Here is a 13,220-nt window from a genome sequence, read left to right as displayed (position 1 = left end):
CGAGAGAGAGCGAGAGAGAGCGAGAGAGAGCGAGAGAGAGCGAGAGAGAGCGAGCGAGCGAGAGAGAGAGAGAGAGAGAGAGAGAGAGAGAGAGAGAGAGAGAGAGAGAGAGAGAGAGAGAGAGAGAGAGAGAGAGAGAGAGAGAGAGAGAGAGAGAGAGAGAGGCCTCTTGCCCTTTGCTCTTCTATATACCTATTCCGGTCCGGTACCTATTCTTCCCCCCATCGTCGGTAGAGGGCCGTCGACATTATCCTCCCTCCAAGACGTATATAAAGGACAAGGAAAACACACGGGAAGCTTTTTGTACGTGGCTGTCAGGGCACGGAGGCACGGTCTTTTGGACTACACCTGTTACTCACAATGCACTTTCAGCGGCTTGAGAATAGGCCTACTGAGGGGTTAAAACTTGACCACCCTGCTGAGGAAACCATCCCGAAGGCACCTGATGCTGCATCTAAGAATCCCATTCTGAAGCCGACCCCCCCTGGCTTACCTTGCTGGTCAATATACCTGGTTGATAAGTCTAGTCAGCCAGGCGGTTGGACGCGGCTAAATTACGTATATGAATCACAGCCTGGTTGATCGGGGAAAGGAAATTCTTCCCTCAAAACATTACAATCTTATTCCGACCACAAGAAAAAAGTGAACAGATCCACAAAAAACAGATTTCACGAGAAATGAAAGAAGCAAAAAGGGTGCATAAAAGTTGTAAAAAAAATGTATGCAGGAACCTCCAGCAACCAGGAGGCCTGGTCGACGACCGGGCCGCGGGGACACTAAGCCCCGGAAGCACCTCAAGGTAGCCTCAAGGTAGGAGAAAATGAATCAAATGGGTTGTTGTTGTTGTTAAAGATTCGCTACCTGGAACAAAAAGTTCCAAGTAGCACGGGCTATGGTGAGCCCGTAGAATGGAGAGGGGGTTAAGGGGGGGACGTTTAACTGGTCAACGGATGGAAATCCTAACGAGGCGGGCGGGCCACATAAACAGGTAAACAAATCCACAAGGGCCGTGACGAGGATTCGAACCTGCGTCCGGGAGCATCCCGGACCCAGGTAGAACAGGTAGTTCCTTAGGGCCATCTTTACAAGACGGGGACACTTGATATCACTTGTAATCGGAGGAAAAACCGTTACACTTGTCCCTTGGAAGTAACGACTCTGGCGGCCTGGAAGAGACGATCTAATAGTGACGAATCTGGTACTCAGGGGGCCAGATTCACGAAGCAGTTACGCAAGCACTTACGAACGTGCACATCTTTCCTCAATTTTTGACGGCTTTGGTTACATTTATTAAACAGTTTACAAGCATGAAAACTTGCCAATCAACTGTTGTTATTGTTATAAACAGCCTCCTGATGCTTCGCAGCTCATAAACTGTTTAATAATTGTAAACAAAGCCGCCAAAGACTGAGAAAAGATGTACAGGTTCGTAAGTGTTTGCATAACTGCTTCGTGAATCTGGCTCCTGGAAACGACAGTCTGGCGGCCTGGAAACGACAATCTGGAAGGGACAATCTGGCAGCAACGAATCTAATAGCCTATAAAGAACGCCCTGGAAACTATCGCATTTAGCTAACTGGATGAAACGCCCGTATTCACACAGGATTGACAGACACGTTACACACATTTTTTCCCCCAACTGGTTCTTGACATGATGGCAAGAGGGGGGGGGGGAAGAATGTGTCCGGTGACTTCCACAAAAGGGCGGTCAAATGTCTTCATCATCCTGGGAATAGCACGAGGGACGGGGGTTGTATACCTTGGTACCTGAAATGTTATTATAGGTGCAAGAGTGCGTATGTTTCACCTGGTACCTGGGTTGGTGGTCGCTGGTATCACCTGGTACCTGGGTTGGTGGTCGCTGGTATCACCTGTTATTTCCCTTGTTTATACAGGTGGACGGGGTTATTTCACCTGTGTTGCTACTATAGGTGAACACTTACAATATCTGATACCTTTGGATATATATATATAAACTGCATACTTGGGAGTTACATATTCTCTTCTCCGAGGCTAAGGGTCCTCGCCAATGCAACCCGAGGAGGGAGCTCATCGTGCTAAATATGTGGACCTAATATATATGGAACAAGGCTTGGTAAGACCACCTAGAAAGCCTGAGTAACGGTTAGATAAGCCTTTCAGTATTGTTGGTAACGTCAGCAGTGCTACAGCCCTTAAGGCAAGAGGAAAGGAATGAGGGAAGGAATGTGAGGGAATGAGGGAAGGAATGTGAGGGAATGAGGGAAAAGAGAAAATATATATATATATATACAAATATCACAATGAAATGTTATTTTGCAACAGCTGTTTACTAGCTAGCAAGTCAAACATAAACACACAAGAGACACTTTTTAGTGCAGGCGATGAGTCACAATAACGTGGCTAAAGTATGTTGACCACACCACACACTAGAAGGTGACGGGACGACGACGACGACGTTTCGGTCCGTCCTGGACCATTCTCAAGTCGAATGAATGGTCCAGGACGGACCGAAACGTCGTCGTCCCTTCACCTTCTAGTGTGTGGTCTGGCCAACACTTTTTAGTGAATTAAATGTCACTTGACGAGTTAAAGTGTTAGGGAGGAAAGACGTAGACAACAGGCAGCCAAAGGTAACACAGGTACGAAGCGTCGGCCACCGGTGACCCCTCCCCTACCCCTATTGTTCCGGGGTCACTTAAGTCCACTGTTATGACCCAAATGGGGTTGTTGTTGTTGTTGTTTAAGATTCAGCTACTGGGAACTAAAAGTTCCAAGTAGCACGGGCTATGGTGAGCCCGCGATGGACTTACCTGGCACAGGAGCGGAGTTGAAACTTGCCAAATGGGAGTTCGTGGCCAGCTGATAGACCCTGTATACTGAGCGTTGAAAGGACAATACCGTGGGTAATAACATTTAATAATTTAATTATCACTATTCACTTGCACCGTCGGGGATCGAACTCGGAAAAAGGTGTATCGATCTCGGGGTAGTAAAATACGAGGACGTCGCTATACCACCCAGGCCAGGATTCTCCATAAGATGAAAGGAACTTATGATAGGAAAGGGTTGATTGATTGATGCAGATTAAGGCAACCCCAAGAGATGGCACGGGCATGAATAGCCCGTAAATAGCGCTTACGGGTTCACGGGAGACATCTCCCGTCACGCAGGGTGCAGTCGCACCTCCGCAGATCTCCAGTATCATCTATTGATACTGGTAATGGCTCAAAAGGGCCACCACTTACGGGCTATTCATGCCCGTGCCACCTTTTGGGTGGCTTAATCGTCATCAATCAATCAATCACTTACGGGTTATTCATGCCCGTGCCACTTCTTGGGTGGCTTAATCTTCATCAATCAATCGTGAAGACGGGACAGGAGCGGGCATACAAGAACGGAATGAAGACACCATATCCAATTACGGGCTATTCATGCCCGTGCCACCTCTTGGGTGGCTTAATCTTTATCAATCAATCACCATATCCAACCATTTGGTCACCACTTGGTCCGGGAGACATCTCCCGTCACGCAGGGTGCAGTCGCACCTCCACAGATCTCCAGTATCATCTCTTGATACTGGTAATGGCTCAAAAGGGCCACCACTTACGGGCTATTCATGCCCGTGCCACCTTTTGGGTGGCTTAATCTTTATCAATCAATCAATCAACCATATCCAACCATTTGCACCATCAACCCTCGAACACTGACCCGGCAAGATGCGAGGCCATCGCCCTACCAACCTGTCCAGCCAGGAGGAATTAAGAGTGCTACCCAAACACCCCCCACCACCCCTTTGGATATCCTCCCCTTCCCCCCCCCCACCCACCCACTTTGCCCTCCGCCAGTATCTTGCACGATTGTCGAAAGATACCAAAATAAAATTATTCTTTTTCTAAATAATTTATTTAACACGCCTCAGAATGAGGTTGTACGTTCACAATATTATTGTCATGCTAGGCTAGGGGATGGGGGGCATGCTAGGCTAGGCTAGGGGATGGGGGGGCATGCTAGGCTAGGCTAGGGGATGGGGGGCATGCTAGGCTAGGCTAGAGGGTGGGGGGCATGCTAGGCTAGGCTAGGGGATGGGGGGGCACGGTAGGCTAGGCTAGGGGATGGGGGGGGCATGCTAGGCTAGGCTAGAGGGTGGGGGGGCATGGTAGGCTAAGCTAGGGGATGGGGGGGCACGGTAGGCTAGGCTAGGGGATGGGGGGCATGCTAGGCTAGGCTAGGGGGTGGGGGGGCATGGTAGGCTAGGCTAGGGGATGGGGGGGCACGGTAGGCTAGGCTAGGGGATGGGGGGGCATGCTAGGCTAGGGGTGGGGCATGGTAGGCTAGGCTAGGGGTGGGGCATGGTAGGCTAGGCTAGGGGGTGGGGGGCATGCTAGGCTAGGCTAGGGTTGGGGGGCACGGTAGGCTAGGCTAGGCTAGGGTTGGGGCATGGTAGGCTAGGCTAGGGGTGGGGCATGCTAGGCTAGGCTAGGGTTGGGGGGACATGCTAGGCTAGGCTAGGGGTGGGGGGGCATGCTAGGCTAGGCTAGGGGTGGGGGGGCATGCTAGGCTAGCTTAGGGGTGGAGGGCATGCTAGGCTAGGTTAGGGGTGGAGGGCATGCTAGGCTAGGCTAGGGGTGAGGCATGCTAGGCTAGGCTAGGGTTGGGGCATGCTAGGCTAGGCTAGGGTTGGGACATGCTAGGCTAGGGTTGGGACATGCTAGGCTAGGCTAGGGGGTGGGAGGCATGCTAGGCTAGGCTAGGGTTGGGACATGCTAGGCTTGGGTTGGGACATGCTAGGCTAGGCTAGGGGGTGGGGGGCATGCTAGGCTAGGTTAGGGGCATACTAGACTAGGCTAGGACTGGTTAGCGGGGGAAGCGAGGCTAGGCTAGGACAAGCAGGAAGATAGGAAGCCAGGATAGGCTATGGCATCAACCAAAAACATGTTCCATAACTTTTTATCTTATGTCTTGGGTCCCTATCATAAGTTCCCACATGAATCACGCGCGCTATAACATCTATCAAGTCGCTTCAACCTCAAGTTCCCGCCTGAAACTTATCAGAAAAGCTAAAAAAAACAAAAAATTCATGTCAGAAACGGTCCACAGGATGTTGTTGTTGGTAAAGATTGGCTACCTGGAACAAAGTTCAAAGTAGCACGGGCTATGGTGAGCCCGTAGTGCCACAGGGGGAAGAGACGTGGTTGTCGCGATGGTGTTCGTGGCTGTGTGTTCTGGTATTGCGCAAGGTACAGCCAGCCAGCCCCTTGTGTCGTCACGGTCTGGTGGCCGTGGCCCCTTACTGTGTTCCCTGATAGTGTGGGATGCGGGCTGTCCTCGCGTTACGGTGTACCGTGTCTGTACAGTGTTTCCTTGCGTCATACTGTGTACAGTGTCTTACGTACCGTGTCTAGTGTGTTTCCTTACGTCATACTGTGTACAGTGTCTCTCGTACCGTGTCTAGTGTGTTTCCTTGTGTCATACTGTGTTCAGTGTCTCTCGTACCGTGTCTGTAGTGTTTCCTTACGTCATACTGTGTACAGTGTCTCACGTACCGTGTCTGTAGTGTTTCCTTGCGTCATACTGTGTACAGTGTCTCTCGTACCGTGCCTAGTGTTTTCTTGCGTCATACTGTGTACAGTGTCTCTCGTACCGTGTCTCACGTACCGTGTCTAGTGTGTTTCCTTGCGTCATACTGTGTGCAGTGTCTCACGTACCGTGTCTAGTGTTTCCTTGTGTCATACTGTGTACAGTGTCTCTATAGTGTTGTATACATCACGGTGTACTGTCTCTCACGTACTGTGTCTATATAGTGTTGCCCTAGCATCACGGTGAACTGTGTCTCACGTACCATACATCTGTACTATACTGCTTCCGAATCTGCATCTAATAGGAAAAAAATTGTAATTGGAATGTTAATCTGACTAATGAAAATCAAATAATTTCTTCTCTCGAAATGATTTATATATTTTTTTCCCAAAACGACAATAGCCTAATTTTTTTGCATATTTATTTACTTCCGCATTAGGTCTATTAGCCTACAATAACCTTGTAACCACCAAAGTAAACAAAACATTGATTAAGAGCGTACATTTCCCGCGAAAATTTTTAACCACCACGTCGTCAAATGAAAGCCTTTGTTATCATTACACATTAAGTGTGCCCTTGCATGTTTCTGGCAACGTCAAGGGCGTGTATTGTTAGTATGTTCCTATTTACACCAATTACCTACTCTCTACATTCGTAATCCCTCATTTTTTTGTTTTGTACACAGGTGGATACAGGAGCAGACGACTTATGACTCCTGTTTATGGAGTGAGAGCTTTCCTCTACCCTTGAATCGTAGTCAAGTCTTACCCACTAGCTTTCCCTAGAACCCGCCAATCGGTTAACAGTCAGGGGCCAGATTCACGAAAGCACTCACGCAAGCACTTACGAACGTGTACATCTTTCCTCAATCTTTGACGGCTTTGGTTACATTTATTAAACAGTTTACAAGCATGAAAACTTGCCAATCAACTGTTGTTATTGTTATAAACAGCCTCCTGGTGCTTCCGAGCTCATTAACTGTTTAATAATTGTAAACAAAGCCGCCAAAGATTGAGAAAAGATGTACAGGTTCGTAAGATTCACGAAAGCACTTACTTGCGTAAGTGCTTTCGTGAATCTGGCCCCAGGTACTCAATTACTGCTGGGATGAACAGGAGGGGGAATAGTTGAGGCTTGGCACCCAGTCAATCCTTCCTGGCCAGGGCTCGAACCCAAACCAAATCGTTCGCGAGGCGCGGTATAGTAGAGGGTGTTGAAGAGCCTTTGAACTCCGATTGGTTTATGATAGGCTATAGAGTTACTTTGTGTAATTAGTACTGTTGTGTACTTATTGAGCTTCTACTTTTAACCAGAGCTATTTTGTAATTTTTCTATCGTATCTCTTGATCTCCAAAGTTGTTTGAATCAGTGTAATGTAACAATTTTTTTCAACAATAATAACAACATCGCTTTCTTAATAATACAATCGATTACTGAAACGAAACAGCCCAAATAAGTTTTAGTAACTACAGTCAGTTATCCAGCACAATACAATATGTGACCTTAACAATATGCTTTGTTGGAACACAACGTTATGACAACACTACAACCCAAACTGTTTATCCAAACAACGTTTACGGAACAACAACATGGACAGTTTGTAATTAAACAATCACAACAGCGCTGAACACGAGCTATACCTTACACACGTTTCGTAATTACCTACTACATTTTCAAAGTATACCTTACACAGCAGCAGTTGCAAAGCAACACTCCCGAGAGATTGATACAACACAACCACTCGCACTGAACATTTGGGGAAGGGAAGCGGGGGACGAGGAGAGAATTGCCGAATGAGGCTTTAAAAAATATATATATAGTGTCTTCCCAGACGCTTGGCGCCTGGGATATGTGACACCTTGAGCGTAACTCATCTTTTGTTGGTAGCGAATGAATGACATCGCGAATAACTGATCTTTTGACAGTTGCGTATGTGATATAATGGGTGTAACTCTCACCCTTTGACAGCGGCGTTTGATTTTAACCCATTCTCAGGCAATGAACGAAACTCGTCTTTTCTTATTCTCGTATGAATGACACAAAGAGTGAATGTTCTATATATATACATATAGAATACATCAGTGTGTGTGTAAATCACGAAGAAATTAACACATGGTGAACAATGTAACAATGTCAGACTACGAAAGAATAATTAAAACAGGAAATTCCTTAAGTACCTTCGTATTTAATAATACATCTTCAGAAGGATCAAAATATATATTTTCATATATATATTGGCGTACAGTTTTGTGTTCGATGTGGCTTGCATCCGGCAACGCTAACTTTATCCACTGTAGAACAGTAAAACAAATTGTCATCCATGTGTAACCAGGAACTAGCCCTCTATCTCCACCCGTGGGGAGAGAGAGCTTAGTGTGAACCATCTGACCTCTTACTTTTTATAAGTTGGAAATGTTCACTGCAGTCCCAGCGTGATACTGAACACGCTCAATGCTCGCCATGCAAAAACAAGTCTGCACCCCACCCACCACCATAATATGTTTATTGTTTGTGATGTGTGTCTATGTATGTATTAACACGTTGTACTGAACGGGGTGAGAATAGCTTGAGCTACCTCATCCCTTTGTGTGTATTTTACATCAATAAACTTATTTCAATTTCAATTTCACCACCACGATGCTAGGCTTCCCACTCCCCACCACGTAAGGCTTTTATCTGCTCCAATTTTTTTTTCTCTCTCTCGTGATCGCCTCTGATTATTCTTCAGATCACAGTTAGTCGCTTGCAGGGGATGTGCAAGCACACACACACATACACACACGCTGAATGATGTGCAAGCAAGCGCATCATTCAGGCACACACACACACACACTAGCATCATTGCAGACAAATTCTGAGCGTCAAATATATTAGCTAGGCGTTTCCAACACTGTTAAAATGAATTTATTTGAAGAAAATTGATATAGTTTTGTTGTTTTTAATTCAAATTATGTTTTATATATTCCGTTACTCTGTGATCTCCCCCCCCCCCCATAGCAAAAGATACGGACATACGTCATCCTGTTTGGAGAGATAACATCACTAGATAACAGCCCGGAAAAAGATGTATTAATGAGAAATGTGGCGTTGAGAATGCGCGCCGCGACATGGAACCTAATTCTGCTTACAAATGACTAATAATAGACCTTCAACGTTTTCCCAGTAACAGAATTGACGGAAATAGACCCGCAAATTCTGGGGCACAAGATGAGTCCGGGGAGAGAGATAGGTGAGATCTGGGCATCATCTGCATATAGTTGTCAGTTAGATTTATGGGGTATTCATGCCCGTGCCACCTCTAGGGTGGCTTAATCTTCATCAATCATCAGTTAAATCTAATTGACGATGGACGACTTAATATCACAAGAAAAGAAATATTCGCCCTTTATATTTCTATTCCGCCCTCTATAACTGCGTCATTATATTATATTTATATTATATTTCCGCCCTCTATAACAGCGTCAAATTATAGAAACGCATTTGAGAGCATCAGCTGTTTACCATCAACAGTTGTCAGTAAATTTAAAACAAATAACTTCAAAAGATCTGGTCAACTTTCCATTGATCTTAGAAGATTAGCTAACAAATAACCCATATCTTATCTTATCTTGAGTCGGGGCTTAGCGTCCCCGCGGCCCGGTCCTCGACCAGACCTCCCTTTGGTTACAACCCCCCACCCCCCAGAAAGCAGCCCGTAGCAGCTGTCTTTAACTCCCAGGTACCTATTTACTGCTAGGTGAACAGGTGCATCAGGGTTAAAGAAACTCTGCCCATTTGTTTCCGCCTCCACCGGGGATTGAACCCGGAATCTCAGGACTACGAATCCGAAGTGCTGTCCACTCAGCTGTCAGGCCCCTGAAGCCAGCTATCCGGCCGTGGTGTGTGACACAGGTGAAGCCAGTTATCCGGCCGTGGTGTGTGACACAGGTGAAGCTCAGTTATCCGGCCGTGGTGTGTGACACAGGTGAAGCCCAGTTATCCGGCAGTGGTGTGTGACACAGGTGAAGCCCAGTTATCCGGCCGTGGTGTGTGACACAAGTGAAGCCCAGTTATCCGGCCGTGGTGTGTGACACAGGTGAAGCCCAGTTATCCGGCCGTGGTGTGTGACACAGGTGAAGCCCAGTTATCCGGCCGTGGTGTGTAACACAGGTGAAGCCCAGTTATCCGGCCGTGGTGTGTGACACAGGTGAAGCCCAGTTATCCGGCCGTGGTGTGTGACACAGGTGAAGCCCAGTTATCCGGCCGTGGTGTGTGACACAGGTGAAGCCCAGTTATCCGGCCGTGGTGTGTGACACAGGTGAAGCCCAGTTATCCGGCCGTGGTGTGTGACACAGGTGAAGCCCAGTTATCCGGCCGTGGTGTGTGACACAGGTGAAGCCCAGTTATCCGGCCGTGGTGTGTGACACAGGTGAAGCCCAGTTATCCGGCCGTGGTGTGTGACACAGGTGAAGCCAGTTATCCGGCCGTGGTGTGTGACACAGGTGAAGCCCAGTTATCCGGCCGTGGTGTGTGACACAGGTGAAGCCAGTTATCCGGCCGTGGTGTGTGACACAGGTGAAGCCAGTTATCCGGCCATGGTGTGTGACAATGATAAGTTATCCAGCAGTGGTGAATAAGACCAGTTATCCGGCCACAGTGAATGACTGGAGGAGAAGGATAAGGCCAGTTGTCCGGCCAGAAGGGAGGATAAGGCTAGTTGTCCGGCCAGAAGGGAGGATAAGGCCAGTTGTCCGGCCAGAAGGGAGGATAAGGCCAGTTGTCCGGCCAGAAGGGAGGATAAGGCCAGTTGTCCGGCCAGAAGGGAGGATAAGGCCAGTTGTCCGGCCAGAAGGGAGGATAAGGCCAGTTGTCCGGCCCACGGTACAGTACTCCACCGCGGACGCCTCAGGCAGTACTCACCTCAAACACTCCTCCCAAGACGACACACCTTCTTAAAAACTCCCTCACTGGTGCTCCATAACACCCCACACAGTTAGCCTCCACTCAGGGCCAGCGATGTAGCAGTAGTCTGCACACACACACATACGCACACTCACTCACGCAATAAAACACACGCGCTGCAATTAACACCTGTTAACGGCAACAAAGTTTTACAGAGGTGCGACGGAGCGCACGCACACACACACCCTCCCCGTCCACAGGTCCAAGTCACTCTGAGAGCGGTTAGTAACTTTGGCGCGGACTCCACCGTCATCATGCCATTCGCTCAATATAATCTTGTTTATATTTCATCTCCTGTTTGCTACGTCTGTTTTCATATATTTACATCATTCAGGCACACTGATAAGCTCTTATTCCCGGGAATAAAAATGTCTAATGACAGCGGATTTTAGAATTAAAAAATTAAAGAGGAAAATCAGGAGAATATGGGACACATCTGCCTGTGGGAGGGGACGAAAGGTGGGATGGGGGAGAGACACAGGGGGATAGAGGGTGGGGGAGAGAGAGAGAGAGAGAGAGAGAGAGAGAGAGAGAGGAGAGAGAGAGAGAGAGGAGAGAGAGAGAGAGAGAGAGAGAGAGAGAGAGAGAGAGAGATAAGAATGCCGCTGTATTAATAACTTATCACAGAGCAGATCTGAACATTCTTGATATACATTCCTCCACAGTCTCTGACCTGGATGCTGTAGGAATGACGCATAGTACTGTTGTACTCTCTCTCTCTCTCTCCTCGATAAACCGTTAGCCTTATCATGGCCAACTGAGAAATGTCAATAGGAGATCTTGAACAAACTGTCTTACTGAAAAAAAAAATGGTGAAATGAGTTTTTTTTTTTAAGATAGCGTCACCAGAACCCCCCCCCCCCACCAACCCCCTCCACTTCAACCTGTCATAGAAATTTATGAAAATAGCCGGCAAAAAGTTTACCAAGAAATCCCAAACACTTCATAGATCTGCGATTCTCTGATCATTCCCAACTCTGTATCTCGTTACACACACCTGTTTACGAAAGCCAGCTCGTATATCTTTTAACTACCCTGTTGTTTGTGGGCATCCGTCTCATTTGGACAGACTAATATACCAAAGCCTGTAACCCCCACTACGACACATGAGGGCCAAGCAGGGCGACTCTTAAGAGTGACTACAGCGAGAACCCAGCGGCCAGGGGGTGGAGTAAGCCCAAGCCTGCGCCACGACCGGGGAATGGGAAGTGTTCCTATGCCCGGTGGATGCCCAGGTCCACCCTACCTCACCTTCACTCTCTCACACCCGACCCTTCCAGCAGTCTCGCCCACACACTCACACACCTGACCCCTTCCAGCAGTCTCGCCCACACACTCACACACCTGACCCTTCCAGCAGTCCTCGCCCACACACTCACACACCCGACCCTTCCAGCAGTCTCGCCCACACACTCACACACCTGACCCCTTCCAGCAGTCTCGCCCACACACTCACACACCTGACCCCTTCCAGCAGTCTCGCCCACACACTCTCACACCCGACCCTTCCAGCAGTCTCGCCCACACACTCACACACCTGACCCCTTCCAGCACACACGTACACGCTCACACACCTGACCCCTTCCAGCACACACGTACACGCTCACACACCACACACCTTTCCTCCACACTCCCAAAACGCTCACGCCTGATCCTTCCTACACATCCACTGGATCAGTGATCAACATTGGATCTATGTCGACCCCATACCCATCCTCTGGTTGACTCCTGTCCTGGGGGCCAGGGTTCGAATTCCTCTGAGGGGTCATAAGATTGTACACACACACACACACACACACACCACACACACACACACACACACACACACACACACACCACCACTAGCCCTCCACACAAAGGCGGGACCGAAGAGCCAGAGCTCAACCCCCGCAAGCACAACTAGTTGACTACACTACCTAACACCCCAAAGAGTATCTACTGCTCAACCCTCCTTCCTAAATCCACTCTGGGTTAATTACAGCCAGTTATATCAATGACTCTACTCATAGTTAGTGTTGTACGGTGACAAACTTGTTCACGAAAGATACTCAAGTTGTTGTTGTTATAGATTCAGCTACTTTGAACACGTTCCCAGTAGCACGGGCTATGGTGAGCCCATAACTTACCTGGCACAGGAGCGGGGCAAGTAGCACGGGCTATGGTGAGTATGACAGCGGAGAATGGTCGAAAGCCTATCTATCATAAGCTCTTGAAAAGATAGTTATTAGAGTATTAGGCTTCATTAACAGACATCACGAGTTCCGACGATCCTTGTTCTAGAATACTGCATACAGACTTAGTCAATGGTACTAGAGAAAGAATAGTGAGTATTACAATTTTTTTTAAATTTTGCCCCGAGGGGCGAGTTTATTGGGCAGCGCCACTTATCCTGTATTAAATTCGGTTTTCAGCTCCGAATGACAACAATTCCATCAAGACTTTGCAATGAATCAAAAGAAATCTATTTTAAAGAGTAGAAAGGAATAGAATATGAAGCTAATTGATACATCTAAAATCATCAAAGATCATATCAATCTTGACCCAGAAAAATACTTTAGTTTTGCAATGAGCAGGCGATGAGTCACAATAACGTGGCTGAAGTATGTTGACCAGACCACACACTAGAAGGTGAAGGGACGACGACGACGTTTCGGTCCGTCCTGGACCATTCTCAAGTCGATTGTTAAGTTTTGCATTGTTTAGCATCACTCGAAAGAACA

At 47.8% G+C, this 13,220-nt stretch overlaps 1 protein-coding gene across 6 annotated transcripts in view; it reads right to left on the bottom strand.

Moving 5' to 3' along the window:
* Positions 1–13,220, bottom strand: part of LOC123771068 (FERM domain-containing protein 4B) — a 224,006-nt gene that overhangs the window by 82,742 nt on the left and 128,044 nt on the right. The window contains exon 1 of one of the 6 annotated variants that reach the window (XM_045763371.2): positions 10,459–10,511. The exons of the other annotated variants lie outside the window; for them this stretch is intronic. The gene's annotated coding sequence lies outside the window, so the exon portion shown is untranslated. Of the gene's footprint in view, positions 1–10,458; positions 10,512–13,220 lie in introns of those variants that run through there. 6 annotated transcript variants of the gene reach the window in all.

This window comes from Procambarus clarkii, chromosome 65, assembly GCF_040958095.1.
Source record: "Procambarus clarkii isolate CNS0578487 chromosome 65, FALCON_Pclarkii_2.0, whole genome shotgun sequence".
Classification (NCBI taxonomy): domain Eukaryota; kingdom Metazoa; phylum Arthropoda; class Malacostraca; order Decapoda; family Cambaridae; genus Procambarus; species Procambarus clarkii.
Note: the sequence above shows the minus strand (reverse complement) of the source record. Positions and strands in the feature narration are given on the sequence as shown.